Source organism: Myotis myotis, unplaced genomic scaffold (assembly GCF_014108235.1).
Source record: "Myotis myotis isolate mMyoMyo1 unplaced genomic scaffold, mMyoMyo1.p scaffold_m19_p_2, whole genome shotgun sequence".
In the NCBI taxonomy this organism is placed as follows: Eukaryota; Metazoa; Chordata; class Mammalia; order Chiroptera; family Vespertilionidae; genus Myotis; species Myotis myotis.
In genome coordinates this window covers 153,286,013-153,302,503 of record NW_023416324.1, presented here as the reverse complement: position 1 = coordinate 153,302,503, position 16,491 = coordinate 153,286,013, and the positions used below count along the sequence as shown (strand labels likewise).

Sequence of the window (16,491 nt, the reverse complement as noted above, 5' to 3'; positions counted from 1 at the left end):
CTTGAGGATATTGTACCATCCTTGCATCCCCGGAATAAATCCCACTTGGTCATGGTGTATGATCTTTGTAATGTAATGCTGAATCCGATTTGCTAGAATTTTGTTGAGGATTTTAACTTCTATGCTCATTAAGGATATTGGCCTGTAGTTCCCTTTTTTTGTGGTGTCTTTATCTGGTTTTTGGATTAGGGTAATGCTGACTAAATAGAAAGAAAGAGCTTGGAAGTGTTCCTTCCTCTTGAATTTTTTGGAATAGTCTGAGGAGGATAGGTTTTAGTTCTTTGAATGCTTGGTAGAATTCCCCTGTAAAGCTGTCTAGACCAGGGCATCTGTTTGCTGGAAGATTTTTTATCACTGCTTCAATTTCTTCAGTAGTTATTGGCCTATTCAGGTTTTTATTTTTTTTTTAATTCTTTCTCATTGAGTTTTGGGAGCTTTTATTTTTCTAAGAAGATGTCCATTTCATCTAAGTTGTCCCTTTTGTTGGAATAGAGTTGTTCATAGTATTTTTCATAATCCTTTGTATTTCTGTGTAATTGGTTGTTACTTCACCTCTTTCATTTCTGATTTTGTTTATTTGGGTCCTCTCTCTTTGCTTCTTGGTGAGCCTGGCTAGAGGTTCATCACTCTTGTTTATCCTTTCAAAGAACCAACTCTTGGTTTTGTTGATCTTTTGTATTGATTTTTGGTCTCTATGTTGTTTATCTCCGCTCTGATCTTTATTATTTCCTTCCTTCTGCTTACAATGGGCTTTTCTAGTTGCTCTCTTTCTAACTCTTTGGGATGTAGGGTTAGATAATTTATTACCATTTTTTCTTGTTTTTTGAGATAGGCCTGTAGAGCTATGAACTTCCCTCTCAAGACTGCTTTCACTGTGTCCCATAGATTTTGGATTGTTGTGTTTTCATTGTCATTTGTTGCCAGGATGCTTTTTATTTCTTCTTGGATCTCTTTGGTAACCAAATCATTGTTTAATAGAATGCTATTTAGCTTCCAGGTTTTTTAAATTTTTTTCATTGTTTTTATTGTAGTTGATTTCTAATTTTATGCCATTGTGATCTGAGAAGATGCTTGATATGATTTCTGTCCTCTTAAATTTAAATAGAGTTTTCCTGTGTCCTAATATGTGGTCTATCTTTGAAAATTTCCCGTGTGCACTGGAGAAAAGTGAATATTCTGTAGCTTTGATGTGAAATATTCTGAAGATGTCAATTAAGTCCATCTGATCTAGTGAGTCATTTAGGATTGTTGTTTCTTTGCTGATTTTTTGTTTAGAGGATTTATCTAGTGGTGTCAGTGGAGTATTAAAGTCCCCTACTATGACTATATTGCTATTGATCTCTCCCTTGATATCTTCCAGAAGTTGTTTTATGTATTTGGGTGCTCCTGTATTGGGTGCATATATGTTTACCAAAGTTATATCTTCTTGTTGAATTGCTCCCTTTAGTATTATGTAGTGACCTTCCTTATCTTTTGTTATGGCCTTTACTTTGAGGTCTAATTTGTCAGAAATAAGTATTGCTACCCTAGCTTATTTTTATTTTCATTCTCCTGAAAAACCTTTTTCCGTCCCTTCACCATCAGTCTGTGTGAGTCCTTTGTTCTGAGGTGGGTTTCTGGTAGACAGCAGATACATGGGTCATGTTTTCTTATCCACTCAGCTACCCTATGTCTTTTGATTAGGACATTTAAGCCATTTACATTTACAGTTATTATTGATAGGTACTTGCTTGTCGCCATTTTTATTCTTTATGCCTGTATTTCTTCTTCCCTTCCTATTTCTTCTTTTTACAGCAGACCCTTTAGCATTTCTAGCATTGCTGATTTGGTGGTAATAAACTCCCTTAGTTCTTTTATGTCTGTGAAGCTCCTGATTTCACCCTCAATTTCAATTGATAGCCTTGCAGGTACAGTATTCTTGGATTCAGACCCTTCTTTGCATGACTTTGTATATTTCATTCCATTCCCTTCTGGCCTGATGTGTTTCTGTTGAGAAATCAGTCTATAGTCTGATGGGAGATCCTTTGTAGGTAACTGTCTGTCTCTTTCTGGCAGCCTTTAAAATTCTTACTTTGTCGTTGGTGTTTGCCAATTTAATTATAATGTGTCTTGGTGTTGGTCTTTTGGAGTTTATCTTGTTTGGGACTCTGTGAGCTTCTTGGACTGGTGTGATTTTTTCTTCTCGATATTAGGGAAGTTTTCTGTCAACATTTCTTCAAATAGGTTTTGTATGCCTTGCTCAGTTTCCTCTCCTTCTGGTAACCCCATTATGAAGATGTTGTTTCATTTTATGTTGTCCCAAAGTTCCCTTAGACTCTCCTCCTGTTTTTAATTTTTTTTTTCTAGATGTTGCTCTGCTTGTGTATTTTTTCCTACTTTGTCGTCTGGCTCATTGATGTGGTCCTCTGCTTCTTCTAGTCTACTGTTGATGCTTTCTATTGTGTTCTTTATTGCAGTGATGTCATTTTTCATTTCTTCTTCATTTCCTCTTGGTTCTTACACTTATTGTTGAATTTGTCTTCCATCCTTTTCAGCATCCTTATGACCATCACTCTGAATTCTTTCTCTGACAAAATGCTTGCCTCCATGTTGTTTACTTCCTTTTCCAGTGATTCCTCCATTTCTTTCGTATGTGGGCTATTTCTTTGTCTCCCCATGATCGCTTCCCTCAGGGTATCTGGTCATGTAGCTCTCTTTCCTGCATGTACTTAAAGGCACAAAATACAACACACCAAGACACAACACACAGGGTATCAAACACAAATGTATTCATTATACCAGTAACCCCAAATAAAGGTGACCACCAGAGAAAAGAGAATTAGGGTAGAGAAAAGAGTCCAAAAATGATATTGAGAAAAGGAAAAAATGTAAGAGAGAAAAGAAAGAGAAGAAAAAATAAGGGGTGGGGGGAATGTATATCAGGAGAAAACTCCAAAAAAACCCAACAACTAATCCAATAAATGCAAACAACAAACACCCAGAGATGAAGGCAAACGACAAACAACTAATCCAATAAATGCAAACAACAAACACCCAGATGAATCTGAGGAGGCAGAGCTCTCTCTAGGCCAGTGGTTCTCAACCTTGGCTGCACATTAGAATCACCTGGGAATCTTTTTAAAATTCTGATTTCTGGGCCTCATCCTCCGGAAATTCTGTTTCTTTGTTACTAATGTTGTGGCCCCACCCCATAACAAAGAAACAGAATTTCCGGAGGATGAGGCCCAGAAATCAGGATTTTAAAAAGATTCCCAGGTGATTCTAATGTGCAGCCAAGGTTGAGAACCACTGCTCTAGGAGATCTCTGACCTTTCCATCCATGGATTGCCTCACCAGCTGTGTTTAATTTGCCAATTCCGGGTGGATGTTATTTGACTCAGCTGTTCCTTCTATCTACTCTGTGAGAAGGCACAGGACCCATCTGCATATTTGAGATCTCCGGGTTGAAGGTAAGGCTAGGCTTCCGATCACAGCTGCTCTCCCCTTCAAGATGGCATGGTCTCTGCCACAGAGCCCGCTGCTCCGGGAGAGATTTCAGCAGTAGTAGAGCCTGGTCCGCCAGTCCCCAACAGTCCTTAGAATATAGCTGTCCCTCACTCACAAATACAGACACTCCCAGCATGTCCAAGCACTCTCCTTTAGCTCTCTCACTCACACACTTTTTGTAGCCTGTTGTCTCATCAGCCACTATCTTGGATCTCCTTTCAGGGGGAAGCTTTGAACACTCTTCTCTGGAGGAAAGAAAATAGACATTAGGTGTGTGTCCCCTGAAGTCCTCTCCACATCAATTAAGTGATGTGGAGGACTTTAGGAAAAGGCAGATGGAGCTATTGTCTTGAAGTACTCTATGGCTTATAGAAGCCTAAGCAGAGTTACTTTGGGACCAATGATGTTAATTTTTCCTATTCATGAACATGGTATATGCTTCCACTTATTTGTATCTTCTTCAATTTTTTCAGTGTCTTATAGCTTTCTGAGTACAGGTCTTTTACATTCTTGGTTAAATTTATCCCTAGGTATTTTATTTTTTGATGCAATTTCTTAGTTTTCCTTCCTGGTAGTTCATTGTTAGTGTATAAAAATGCTACTGATTTCTGGATGTTTATTTTGTATGCTGCTACTTACTGAATTCATGTATTAGTTTTCATAGTTTTTTTGGTGAAACCTTTACAGCATCATGTCATAAGCAATTCTTAACAAATTTAAGAATCCTGAACTAAATAGCAAAAAATAATCAAACAAGCCAAAATAATCCAATTAAAAATAGACATATCACCAAAGAAGACATAAAATGGACCAAAGATATATGAAAGATACTCAACATCATTAATTGGCAATGCAATTAAAATCAAAACCACAATGAGGTATCACCTCATAATCTATTAGGCTGGCTGCTATAAATAAAACAAATCAGAAAATTACAAGTGTTAGAGAGAATATGGAGAAATTAGAATCCTTCTGCACTGTTGGTAGTAATGCAAAATGGTTTAGTCAGTATGGAAAATAGTATGAATGTTTCTCAAAAAGTTAAACAAAAAAATTACCATATAATCCAGTAATCCTCTTTCTGAGTATTTACCCAAAAGTATTGAAATCAAGGTCTCTAAGAGATATTTGCACTTCTGTGTTCCTTGCAGCAATATTTACAGTAGACAAGAGGTATAAACTACCTAAATGTTCATTGCTGGATGAATGGAAAAAAAAAATGATATGCACATACAATGGAATATTATTTAGCCATAACAAAGAAGGAAATCCTGTTATATGCTATTATGAGAACATTATGTTAAGTGAAATAAGCCACTCACAGAGTGATAAATACTACATGACTCCACTTATATAAGGCATCTAAAATAGTCAAATCCAGAAACAGAAAGTAGAAAAATTGTTACCAGGGGCTGCATGAAGGAAGAACTAGGGATTAGCTGCTTAATGAGTATAGAGTTTAGTCATGCAAGATGAAAATGTTCTAGAGATCTGCTATATAACAGTGTCCTTATAGTAAATAACACACTATACTTAAAAATTTAAGAAGGTAGATCTCATATTATATGTTCTTTACCACAATATTTTTAAAAAGAATTACAATGACTCTACAAATAAATATTACTTCTGAGGCTTAGGCCAAATTTTGCAGACTTCTGAGGCTTAGGCCAAATTTTCAGTCTCACAGCTAGCAAGTGATAAAGTTGCAATATAAATGCCTTTTATCTCTAGTATGCTTTAGATCACTATGCTATTCTCTTCTCTTTCCCTAAAATGATTTTAAAGAAATATGTTATAAAACATCTTATATATATTTCTAAGAAGTTTGCATTTTTCAAGATGCAAGATTAGATAAAGATAGATAGATAGATAGATAGATAGATAGATAGATAGATAGATATGTTATTGGTGGAAGTGGTATTCTTGGGGTGACACTAAGGAAAAGAATTTCCTGAGTCCCCCACAGGAGGATGAGGTTTCATGGAAAACTTTATTGATTATGTAAAATTAAGGGGGTTCTCCTGCAAGATCCTGTTTCTGTCTGTCTCGCCATGGAAGAAGTACAGTCTTGTCTTCAGCAGAGCCAGATTTAAGGCCACTGCCCGGAGTTTCTCTTCCATATTATAGTTCAGTCCAGTATATCGTCTGGATATCTTAGTTTGTGTTTCTAGCTGTAGTCCATTGTACGTAGGGTTTGCATAGCCATGAGCTTTGCAGCTGCTTAAGGCCACATGGCTATGGAGGTGAGTGCAAGGGCAAGGGCAAGCCTCAGAGCAAGGGAGCACGAGGAGAGAAGATAACTCTTTGTTTGGGTAGTTTAACTTTCCAAACTTTGCATGCTTGCAGTGGCTTCACCCTCCTTGCCAATCTCTGGTTTCCCAGAATAGGTGCACAGGTAAGGATCTTTTCTATGTCACCCCAACTTTACTGCACAAGTGCCCATCTACCCCTTTGTTTGATTCTTCCCCACAGTGATCTACAGGGAATGGAGCAATGATTCCCTGGGAGCATGAAGCTGTAGTGTCTTAGTGACCATGTTTATAATGTCTGGTCTCGTCTTTGCTCTCTTTCTATTATTAATATTAATTATGACAATAATGAATAGACAGATAACTAGATAGATAGATAGATAGATAGATAGATAGATAGATAGATAGATAGTAAATAGATAGATAGATGTAGGTTCCATTATATCTTGAATTAGGACACATTGTACATAAATATGTATATGAGACTTCCTTTCAGGGATAAATTATTATAATATGCTTAATTTTTTGTAACTCCATATTTGACCACTCCAGAAAATCCATCAATGTAAATCTACTAGTATATCAGAGCCTACCTCATGCATTATGGGGTTTGTATAGAAATTGATCAATTAGAAAAAAAATAAAATCTATTTTATACCATTTTCAGATGCAGGAAAGAAAGAAGTAAACAAAAAATGCCAATTATTCACATCTTAGACACCCTATTCACACTTATTCAGAGATAGACACTATATATAATCCAACTATATACACACAAAAAAACAAAAAAACTCTAGGATTCACACACACACACACTTCACATGCATACATAGAATTGAAGTGGAAAACAGTGTTGGCCAGCAGAACTCTGCCCTGCTATAAAACAGTTATACCCTTCTTTCTCAGCTGGTCTGGTTGAGCTACTTTACATGTATTTTTGAGTCAAGTAAAAACAAGAAAGGTCACCTGCAACTTTTCCCTCAGGGCTAAACAAACCCAGGTGTATAAAACAGAACTCTGAATGGATCATGTTGGCATTTAATTTCTAGATTCAGGAAGCTAAATATAGCATGTCCTATTGACAACCTAGCATCCAGCAGGACAGTGGGGTCTGCAGTGTGGGGAGGGGAGGAGGGGCAGAATTTGCCAAGTGCTGTGTGGTCTGTCCTACAGGGAGTAAGGAAGCATCAACTCTTCTAGAGCAGATAATTCACCTCTCTTCACCTATCCTGCCTGGCAGACAGGGTAGATTGTGTTAAGATGATGAGATTAAATAAGATAATGCATGTAAGGAGTTTAGCACAATGGTTGGCGTGTAGAAAGCACCAAATGATTGGTAGTTTTTATCTAATCTGGTCAAATGTAACTCATTCTAAACTCCTTTCAAAGCAGTTAAGGGTACCCCCCAACGCTTTGAGCTATAAGAACCATGGAAATAGGGACAAAATGCTGTCTTTTCAGATCTTGTCCCTAATCTAAAAATGAAGCCATCTGGGGATTTACTCAGCAAAGCAGCCATTGAGAGCAGCAGTTCATCATCACCCAGCCAAAGCCACAGGCAGGGCCAGAATAATTGAGCTGACTATGGTGCCATTGCTGTCTTTCATCACAGCTGTGCCAGCAGGAGACTGATGTAGATAGAAATTTTGACCAGAGACAACATTAAAAGCCTCCCCCACCACACCTCAAACCTTAGCAGGCTACCTCAAGCGGTTATCATGATCTCGGAAAGTGTTGTTTAAATGATTAAATCTGGATTTGTTTTTACTGAAGGAACACTTAATGCCATACCAGATAGCATCATTCATTTCTCAGCTTCTGGAAATATCTTTGAGCATTTGATTTCACTGGGTGATTTTTTTTTTTTACCATGGTCAGGGAGAATAATCCCTAACCTTTGTATCGCTTGGAATTATGTGATTTTATCTAGGACCTATGCCAGTAATCTTTCTACATGAGAATTCACCAATAAACCTGGGGTCTTAATGGCACCTGAAGAATAAAACCTCTTCTTTGTCCCTTGCTAAGAGTCAATGACCACTGCCCTGAAGGATCAGGGAACTGGAGAGGTCAGCAGATAGAAGTGGTAGTTGACCCTGAATGCTGCCCACAGCCACACCATTGGCCCTGGATGCAGCACTTATTGAACAATGCTTGCATTTTGAAGACTGCCTCAAATTGGAGCAGGAGATGCTCTAGGAAATAATAATGTATAATTAAAAACTCTCTGATGAACAGAGATAATTTTTACATTCAGAGAAGTTGCTGAGGCAGCAGGTTTTCAGTCAGTGTATTTGCAAGGTTAATGTACTGCACTTAATAAAGTAAACAAAGTGTTTTATAACTTTTTAGGAAAATGGTAAAAATGACAAAAAGTGAAGAAAATTCCATTCCATTTGGAATATTTGAGAGACATCAAATGAACCCTTCTTCCTACTGGGGATACGATTCTTATCCAAGGGAAACTTTCAGACATCTAGTAGTAATGAACTTGAAAAGGTATTCAATAACTTAAAAAAGAACTTGAAAAAAAGATGTGCCAATCACAAAAAGAGAGAGAATTTTATAGAAAGAGGATGAATTGAATAAATGGATGAGAGAATATGAAAAATATACAGTGAGTTTTATGGATTGTGTGAAACAGAGACACATGGATCATGCAGTTTTTGAGGATGGAAAAGTGTAAAGGGAAATGTGTTTTAGAAGTATCAGGAAGGAAGAGGGGGTGCTAATAAAAATACTTTGGGAGCTACCTCTGGAAAAATGATAAAGAAGAAATCAATGAAAGACTAGTTCTATTGCTGAGAGGTTCTATGATCCCTGGATGGAAGCATTTTATTTCAGAAGGCAGCAATAATACATGAGCAAAGGCAAGTAATAAATAATCAGTTTAAAGTGGTGGAACCAAAGGGTTGGTTGCAAGTTAGAAGTATGGAAGCAGGTATCCAGGGATTGCCCAAGGCTATTGAGCATTTTTTAATGTCCTAGTTCAACACTCACCTTAATATTTTATTTTTTCTTTAAGTTTCTCAACCCAGAAAATATCTGAAACCACATCCACAGTAAGTTACTATGCGCCTTGGGAAGCAATCATTTCCTCCTTCCCAGCTGCAAGCCTGAGGCAAGTTTTGGGAAATCATTAGCAGAGGCCCTAGTTCTTCTACTGGGGTTTTTGCAGAACTACCAGTCTCTAAGTTGGAGTTTTTAATAATATACATGTTGGGAATCTCATTCATAGAAAAGTGTAGCTACCCTTTATAAGGAAAATATTACCACTTTGTTTCCAGCCCACTTTTTTCTATCCTTATTCTCCTTAGGTCTCTGAAAATATAAAGGCATACATGTAATGTGAATAGCGCTCTGATGACAGACAGACAGACTTAGCTGTAGTTTCTCACGTTGGGCAAGTGACTTATAATCTCAGAGCTTTAATTTTCTCATCTGCAATATGAAAATCATATTTATTTCATTATATTGTTGTCATGAGAAATAAATGAAATAACATTCATTCATTTCCCCATTCTAGAAATATTTTTAAGCTCTTGCTATCAACTAAAATGCCTGGAAAGTTGGATTTTAAGTGAAAGAATGAAGGAAATAAGTGTAAGAGAATGAAAGTTGCTAAGAGAATAGATCTTAAATTTTCTCTCCATAACAAAACAACAAAATGGTAATGATGTGAGGTGAAAGGATGCATTAACTAACTTTATTGTGGTAAACATTTCACATTATATATGCGTATCAAATCATCACAATGCACACATTAAAGTTATTCAGTGTTGTATGTCAATTATCTCTCCATAAAGTTGGAGGGGAGAAGAACATATGCAAAAAATCATTAATGTAAGAGAAGGTAAAGGAGACTAACGCTAAACACTATAGAGATTTTTCCTAGTTTGATACATGCTGGGGTCCAACCCCAGCAGGTCCACGGGTCCCCAAAGGTGTGGACGGAGTCGGCGAAGAAGTAATGACACGGAGACAGCGTTCAGTTGATCAGCAGCCTAGCCAGGATCTCTAGCCAAGTTCTGCCTAGGATCTCCAGCGAAGTTCTGGTTAGGATCTCCAGCCAGGTTGTGTCCATGTTCTCTTGCTAGGTTCTCCAGCCAGGTTCTCCGGGTTCTCCAGCCAGGTTCTGTAGCCATGTTCCCTCGCTAGGTTCTCCAGCCAGGTTCTGTCCAGGTTCTCCAGCCAGGTTCAGTCACCAGGTTCTAGTCAGGTTCTCTTGCCATGTTCTATCCAGGTTCTGTAGCCAGGTTCTGTTTCTAGATTCTTCAGCCAGGTTCTCTCGCTAGGTTCTGTCTCTAGGTTCTGTCTCCAGTTTCTGTCCAGGATCTTTTGCCATGTTCTCTCCAGCGAAGTTCTTCTGTCTCTAGGTTCTGTGTAGGTTCTGTGTCTAGGTTCTGTGTCCTGTTGTCTTGTTACATCTGTATTTATACCAGTTGATTCCAATCCTATCAATCTCCATTCCAAAGGTTAGGGCGTTTCTTATCTCCATTCCAGGGAGTAAAGATTATGTAGCTTAAGCATGGTTGTTCCTAGTTAAAGTGATTAATTACCCGCCTGGCACTTAGTTAAGGGGTTCTATTCCCTCCCTAACTTCAGGGGAAAATCCCTACCTGGGGAAACAACCTTTCTCAGAGAGGTGACCTTGGTTAAAACACATAGTGCAAAGAAGGTGAGCAAACATATTAAGAACAGTATGCCATATATGCCAGGTCCCTTGAAACAGCAAGGATGGACTGGCTCCCAGCAAATTCCCCCTCTTTTATTTTTTAAAAGCAGGCATTAAAAAGAAAAACCCCAAATGCTCTCTTGTATCCATTTTAAGAGTAGGATTGGAGCTTTCCGCTATTACCTGAGTCCTGATCTATCACCCCAGGGAGAGCTTGCCAATCCTGCACTTTCCTGGGGTGGAAAGGCTGCAGTGGGGTTAAAGATAAGGCTCCTTGGGCCTACCTCCTCCCATGCCTTTACATTTATCTTTCCTTCCTCAGAAAAGCATGGACATACTTCTTGTATAAAACGTTCTGTCTGACTGGGAGTAACCTTAATTCCTCTGCTAGCAAGCATATGAGTTAAAAGATCAATACAGAGTCTTATTTCTTTAGACCCAGTATGGCACATCTTCTTAATCTAAAGATCAATACAGAGTCTTCTTTCTTTGGACTCAGTATGGCACATCTTCTCAATCTAAGTTCTGTACTATCCACCTTCTTACCCTACTTATCCTCTATAGGGGGGTCTGCAGTACCCTGGTGGAGTCCTATCTGTCCTGAGTGTGGGGTTCTCAATGGGGGGAGGGGGGCTTACCTAGGGGAATCCTGTTCCAGGGGTTCCCAAAGGTGTGGACGGAGTTGGCGAAGACTATCCACCCTCTTCCTACGGTGGAGTCTTATCCATCCCGAGAGTGGGGCTTACCTAGGGGTCCCTGTTTGGGCACCAGATGCTGGGGTCCAACCCCAGCAGGTCCAGGGATCCCCAAAGGTGTGGACGGAGTCGGCGAAGAAGGAATGACACAGAGACAGCGTTCAGTTGATCAACAGCCTAGCCAGGATCTCTAGCCAAGTTCTGGCCAGGATCTCCAGAAAAGTTCTGGTTAAGATCTCCAGCCAGGTTCTGTGTCCATGTTCTCTTGCTAAGTTCTCCAGCCAGGTTCTCCAGATTCTCCAGCCAGGTTCAGTCACCAGGTTCTAGTCAGGTTCTCTTGCCATGTTCTATCCAGGTTCTGTAGCCAGGTTCTGTCTCTAGGTTCTTCAGCCAGGCTCTCTCACTAGGTTCTGTCTCTAGGTTCTGTCTCCAGTTTCTGTCCAGGATCTTTTGCCATGTTCTCTCGCTAGGTTCTGTCTCTAGGTTCTGTCTCCAGTTTCTGTCCAGGATCTTTTGCCATGTTCTCTCCAGCGAAGTTCTGTCTCTAGGTTCTGTGTAGGTTCTGTGTCTAGGTTCTGTGTAGGTTTTGTGTCTAGGTTCTGTGTCCTGTTGTCTTGTTACATCTGTATTTATACCAGTTGATTCCAATCCTATCAATCTCTATTCCAAAGGTTAGGGCGTTTCTTGTCTCCATTCCAGGGTTAAAACACATAGCACTAAGGGGAGCAAACATATTAAGAACAGTATGCCATATATGCCAGGTCCCTTGAAACAGCAAGGATGGACCGGCTCCCGGCAGATACATCTCATACAATATTATGATTGAATGTTCTTTATGATCCTGATCTGAGCTGTACAGAACAATTAAGATCTGTTAGGTATTGGGGATTTAGACTTGAGGGGAAAAGGTGATATTTGACAGACATGTTATAGAAAGTTAAATTTCTCCTTGTATATTGTATATTTCAGATGTTTTGGCTTTTATATTCCATTGTGTAAACATTTGTTTACTTCATCTCTTGGCTACTGAATTTCATTCTAAATCCCTCATCATGCACACCCTAGCTGATTAAGCAGTGGGCTTTGAAAAGAAGAGTCAAGTGGGAGGCAACCCCTAAGCATCTCTGTGGCCTCCTGTATCTGCTTGCATCTATTTCTTTGTTGGATGATTGGTGTTGGACCTTAAGCTTTAATATTTAACATTTCAGCTGTGTGTCACTCATCTATAAAGTAAAAAAGAAAAATCTCTTTCATGCACTCTACCAAATGAGAATGACTGAAAACAGGGTAGTCTTTCCAAGACATTTCTGGTGCCTTATATGTTTACATCCCTTCCTACAGTTAGCATAATATTTTAGGAGTTGTATCTAGAAAAAGGTATTATCATCCCCAGATCCCCAAACCCAACATTTAAAAGCCGCAACAAGGTAAACTCAGGAGTGTTATATACAGTGATGGAGAAGAAAAAGCTGGAAGAAACCAACATCAACCACAACTATTAATTAGCTGGGTGATTTAAGTCATCTTGTATCACCCTCTAAAATTCTTATTCCTTATCTATAAAATAAGGGAATAGTTGACCTAGTTGATCTCAAAGGTCTTTTGCAGCAGGAAAATTCTGAAGTCAGCAAAACCTCTTACAAGGAGCCATGCAGACACTGGAGAAACCCCATCTCATTTTTCCACTTCTAAATTTATCACTTCAGAGTTCAATGAGACCTTGCCAATGCAAGGGAGCTGAGTTAGCCATATTTAATACATGGGACTTTTCTCAGCCAGGTTAGGAATGCCAAACTTTCACTCAGGTGTTTGGTCACCTTGGAAGAAAGCCAAAGGGAATGGAATGGTGTTGCAAATCCTGGGTGTCCCAATTCCAGCTTAATTTACATAACAGCAAGGAGAGGGTAGAGGACATTCCTTTTCAGACAGTTTCTATATCACAGCAAGATGCCAGCCTCCTGGCTCTCTGGTAAATAAAAGAAATAAACTTCACTCACTTTCTGCATCCCTCCTCCACCCCACCCCTTTCAAGGTGATTGTTCACTCAGCCCCCTTTGGAGTCCAACCCAGGATACAGGCCTTTCAAGTATAAAAATGTACTTCCCAGTTCCAACTTCCCAGCAGTGCAGACAAATCCTAAGAGGTTAGTAAGAATGAAGAAGCTTCTAAAATCTATATGCCTGAGAGTACTTCGTGTCCCATTCTTCCTGGCACCATAGGTCAGTTTTTGTGTGATGTGCAGCCAAAAAGGACAAATCTCCAGGCAGCAATGAGCAGGTCTGTCCATAGAGAGATGCTTATCTCTCTGGTTTTTCTAGCTCTTAGAGATAATAGAAATATAATATGAGAGAGCGAAAAAAAGAAGCTGCCTCTCTAGTTTTCCTCCAGATTTAGATTGCGTTAAAGAAAAAGTTATCCAGACACTTGATAAAATGTTAAGGAGGCCTTTACTCAGAATTACTGTGAGAGATGTAGAGACTATTTCAACAAGGGAGAGAGATCAAGCTCAACTCCTAAGATAAGAAGAACAAGGTGGGATTTATAGCCAAGAACCAGGTTGAGGCAAGGGAAGGTAGGGGCTGGTTAGCAGATTTAAATTAAAAGGAGACATCAAGGGTTAAGAGGGATTTTTGCTAATCTAACAGGGTTTTTGCTAAAGACAGGTCTCAAGAGTGGGTTAGTGGGGATTAAGGAATTTTATCAGATATTGGTGGTAATCAGGGTAGGAGGATTCTCTCTGAATTGACTTAGCAAGATTCTTACTAACACTGGATATGTAGTCCCAGAGAGAACAGAGACCAAGGTTGAAGCCTAGCTGAGAATATGGCTTAGAAGAGTCTGACTGAAATTTGGACAAAAAGAGAGCAACAACGATTATCTTTTTGACCAAACTGTGCAAGCTCTTCTGAGCTCCTTTTATGACGAGGCCCCGACTTCTGGAAGACTTCCATGTTCATTTCTGCATTGTCCAATTTTAGCAGGAATCCTACCAAATCAGTTTAGCCAGAATTCCCCACCATTGATATCTGATCAACTTTGATAGATCAGGCTGCTCATTCTCCTCCATCCCCAGGTGATGTGTGACACCCAGGCCTGCCTTCAATAAGAATCCTGTTAGGTGGTCTAGCCTGAATCCCCCTTTCCTCTTAGTAATTTTCTATCCACTGATCCGCACCCTGCTCCTTGGCTATAAATTTCTACTTTTCTTGTTGTATTCAGAGTTGTGCCCAATCTCTCTCCTTCACTGCAAAACCCCACGGAAGTGGCTGCTACCTTTGTATCAATAGTCTTGAATAAAGTTGACCTGTCTTTCTTTAATAAGTGTAATTAATAATTTTTTTCCTTAACAAGAGTCTTTGTCAATTCTCTGAATCTTCTATGTCTTTGGGGCCCTTTGTTTTTTTGTTTGTTTGTTTGTTTGTTTTTTTAACCACAGTGTTATATTTGTGGAGCTGCCACAGTCACAGTGATCTTATGAAACTTATTGGTTTAAGGGTCTTCTGTCTCTTTACTTTCTTTCTTTTAAAATGTTTAATTATGCTTTTGGATTAGTGGAGTTCAGTTCCCGGGACATTTTTTTCTCAAGGCCCACAGGGGGTTTACACATGATTGTGGCTCAGTGTGACATAGATGGATTTTAGCTTTTACTCTATGCCAGACACAATGCTAGGAGACATAAATGAAGAAGGCACAGGTCCTGTCCTCATGGAAAAACTGATGTTTTGTGGCAGAGCTCACATATAGGATGCATTATTCTCCTTTCTCTTCCATTTCCATGTCAAAGAGAGATTCCTCATCAATGAAAAGGGGAGTTTTCTTCTCTCCCCCCTCCCCCCCCCCCCTTAAGATGATACTCAGACCCAACTTCAGAAGAGCTCTGTTGAAGAAAGGCCTTTCCAGGGCAATTTTTTAAAAACCTAAAACACCTGTGTACCCTTCAACTGTCTGACAGTCCTTGCCTTAGGGAGGCTGAAGGCCAAAGGACACTGGCTGCTGCCAGAATAAGCACCCAACACAAGTCTCTGTCCCTGGGGGCTTTCAATAAATATTTGTAAACTGACAGAAACCTAGAAGTTAGTAAGGATGTGGATTTGTCATGCAGCTAGGAGAGCTGGAGGTGTCAATACAACCAATTGAGTGGGATAGAAATCAAGTTGCTATAAGTCTAGAGCAGTGGTTCTCAACCTGTGGGTCGCGACCCTTTTGGCGGTCAAATGACCCTTTCATAGGAGTCGCATAAGACCATCCTGCATATCAGATATTTACATTACGATTCATAACAGTAGCAACATTACAGTTATGAAGTAGCAATGAAAATAATTTTATGTTGGGTCACAACATGAGGAATTGTATTTAAAGGGCCAGAAGGTTGAGAACCACTGGTCTAGAGGAATGTGAAGTCAGAGAAACATAAAAATGATATCAATTAATTTTTCTCCCTTAGAGGCCAATAAGTGGGCAGATTATACAACTAATAAATAACAGTTTTTCTTTCTCTCTTTTTTTAATAAATATATTTTTATTTCAGAGAGGAAGAGAGAAGGAGAGAGAGAGAGAAACATCAATGATGAGAGAGAATCATTGATAGGCTGCCTCCTGCATGCCCCACATGGGGGATCGAGCCCACAGCCTGGGCATATGCCCTTGGCCGGAATCAAACCTGGGACCCTTCAGTCCACAGGCCAAAACTCTATTCACTGAGCAAAACCAGTCAGGGCTTTCTTTCTCTTTTTTATCATCAACATAAAATTCCAGTAATTTATTGAAACATCTGTTTTCCCTACAGCCTTGTGCTATGAACTTTGAAGAGCATATTGAAATAATACAGTTTGCCTGCAGTAATAAATATGACGTATTTTCTAGACCATCAAGTTTTACTCAAAAATCAAATTGGGAAAATCCACTTCCAGAAAGATGAGGTAGACATATTTATTTCTATTCTTGCAGGAAAACACAATTACAAAACCCTGCATCTATATATATGAAAGCCTAAGCAACTGAACGACCGAATGACTGAATGACCCGTGGACCAGTCGACCGGTCGCTATGATGCACACTGACCACCAGAGGGCAGATGTTCAACGCAGGAGCTGCCCCCTGGCAGTCGGTGTGCTCCTACAGCCAATATCCTGCAGCCGGCCAACCTCCCACAGTTTCTCTCCCCAGCCGATTGGCCCGATCAGGACTGTGTAAGACAGCCCCGATGGTCCTGATCACATGTCAGGCGAAGGGACCCCACTTATGCACAAATTTGTGCACTGGGCTTCTAGTATTGCATATAAAACAAACATAGAAGACTCAAAAAGTTGGAGAGAAGAGGCAAACTAGGTCAGGATTTCAGGACGTGAGAAAAACACCATTTTTTGTTTGTTTTTGTTTTTTTCCT

At 39.5% G+C, this 16,491-nt stretch overlaps 1 protein-coding gene across 2 annotated transcripts in view; it reads left to right on the top strand.

The window, feature by feature from the left end:
• Positions 1-16,491, top strand: part of LOC118676976 (limbic system associated membrane protein) — a 649,066-nt gene that overhangs the window by 509,839 nt on the left and 122,736 nt on the right. The gene's annotated exons all lie outside the window — the stretch shown is intronic.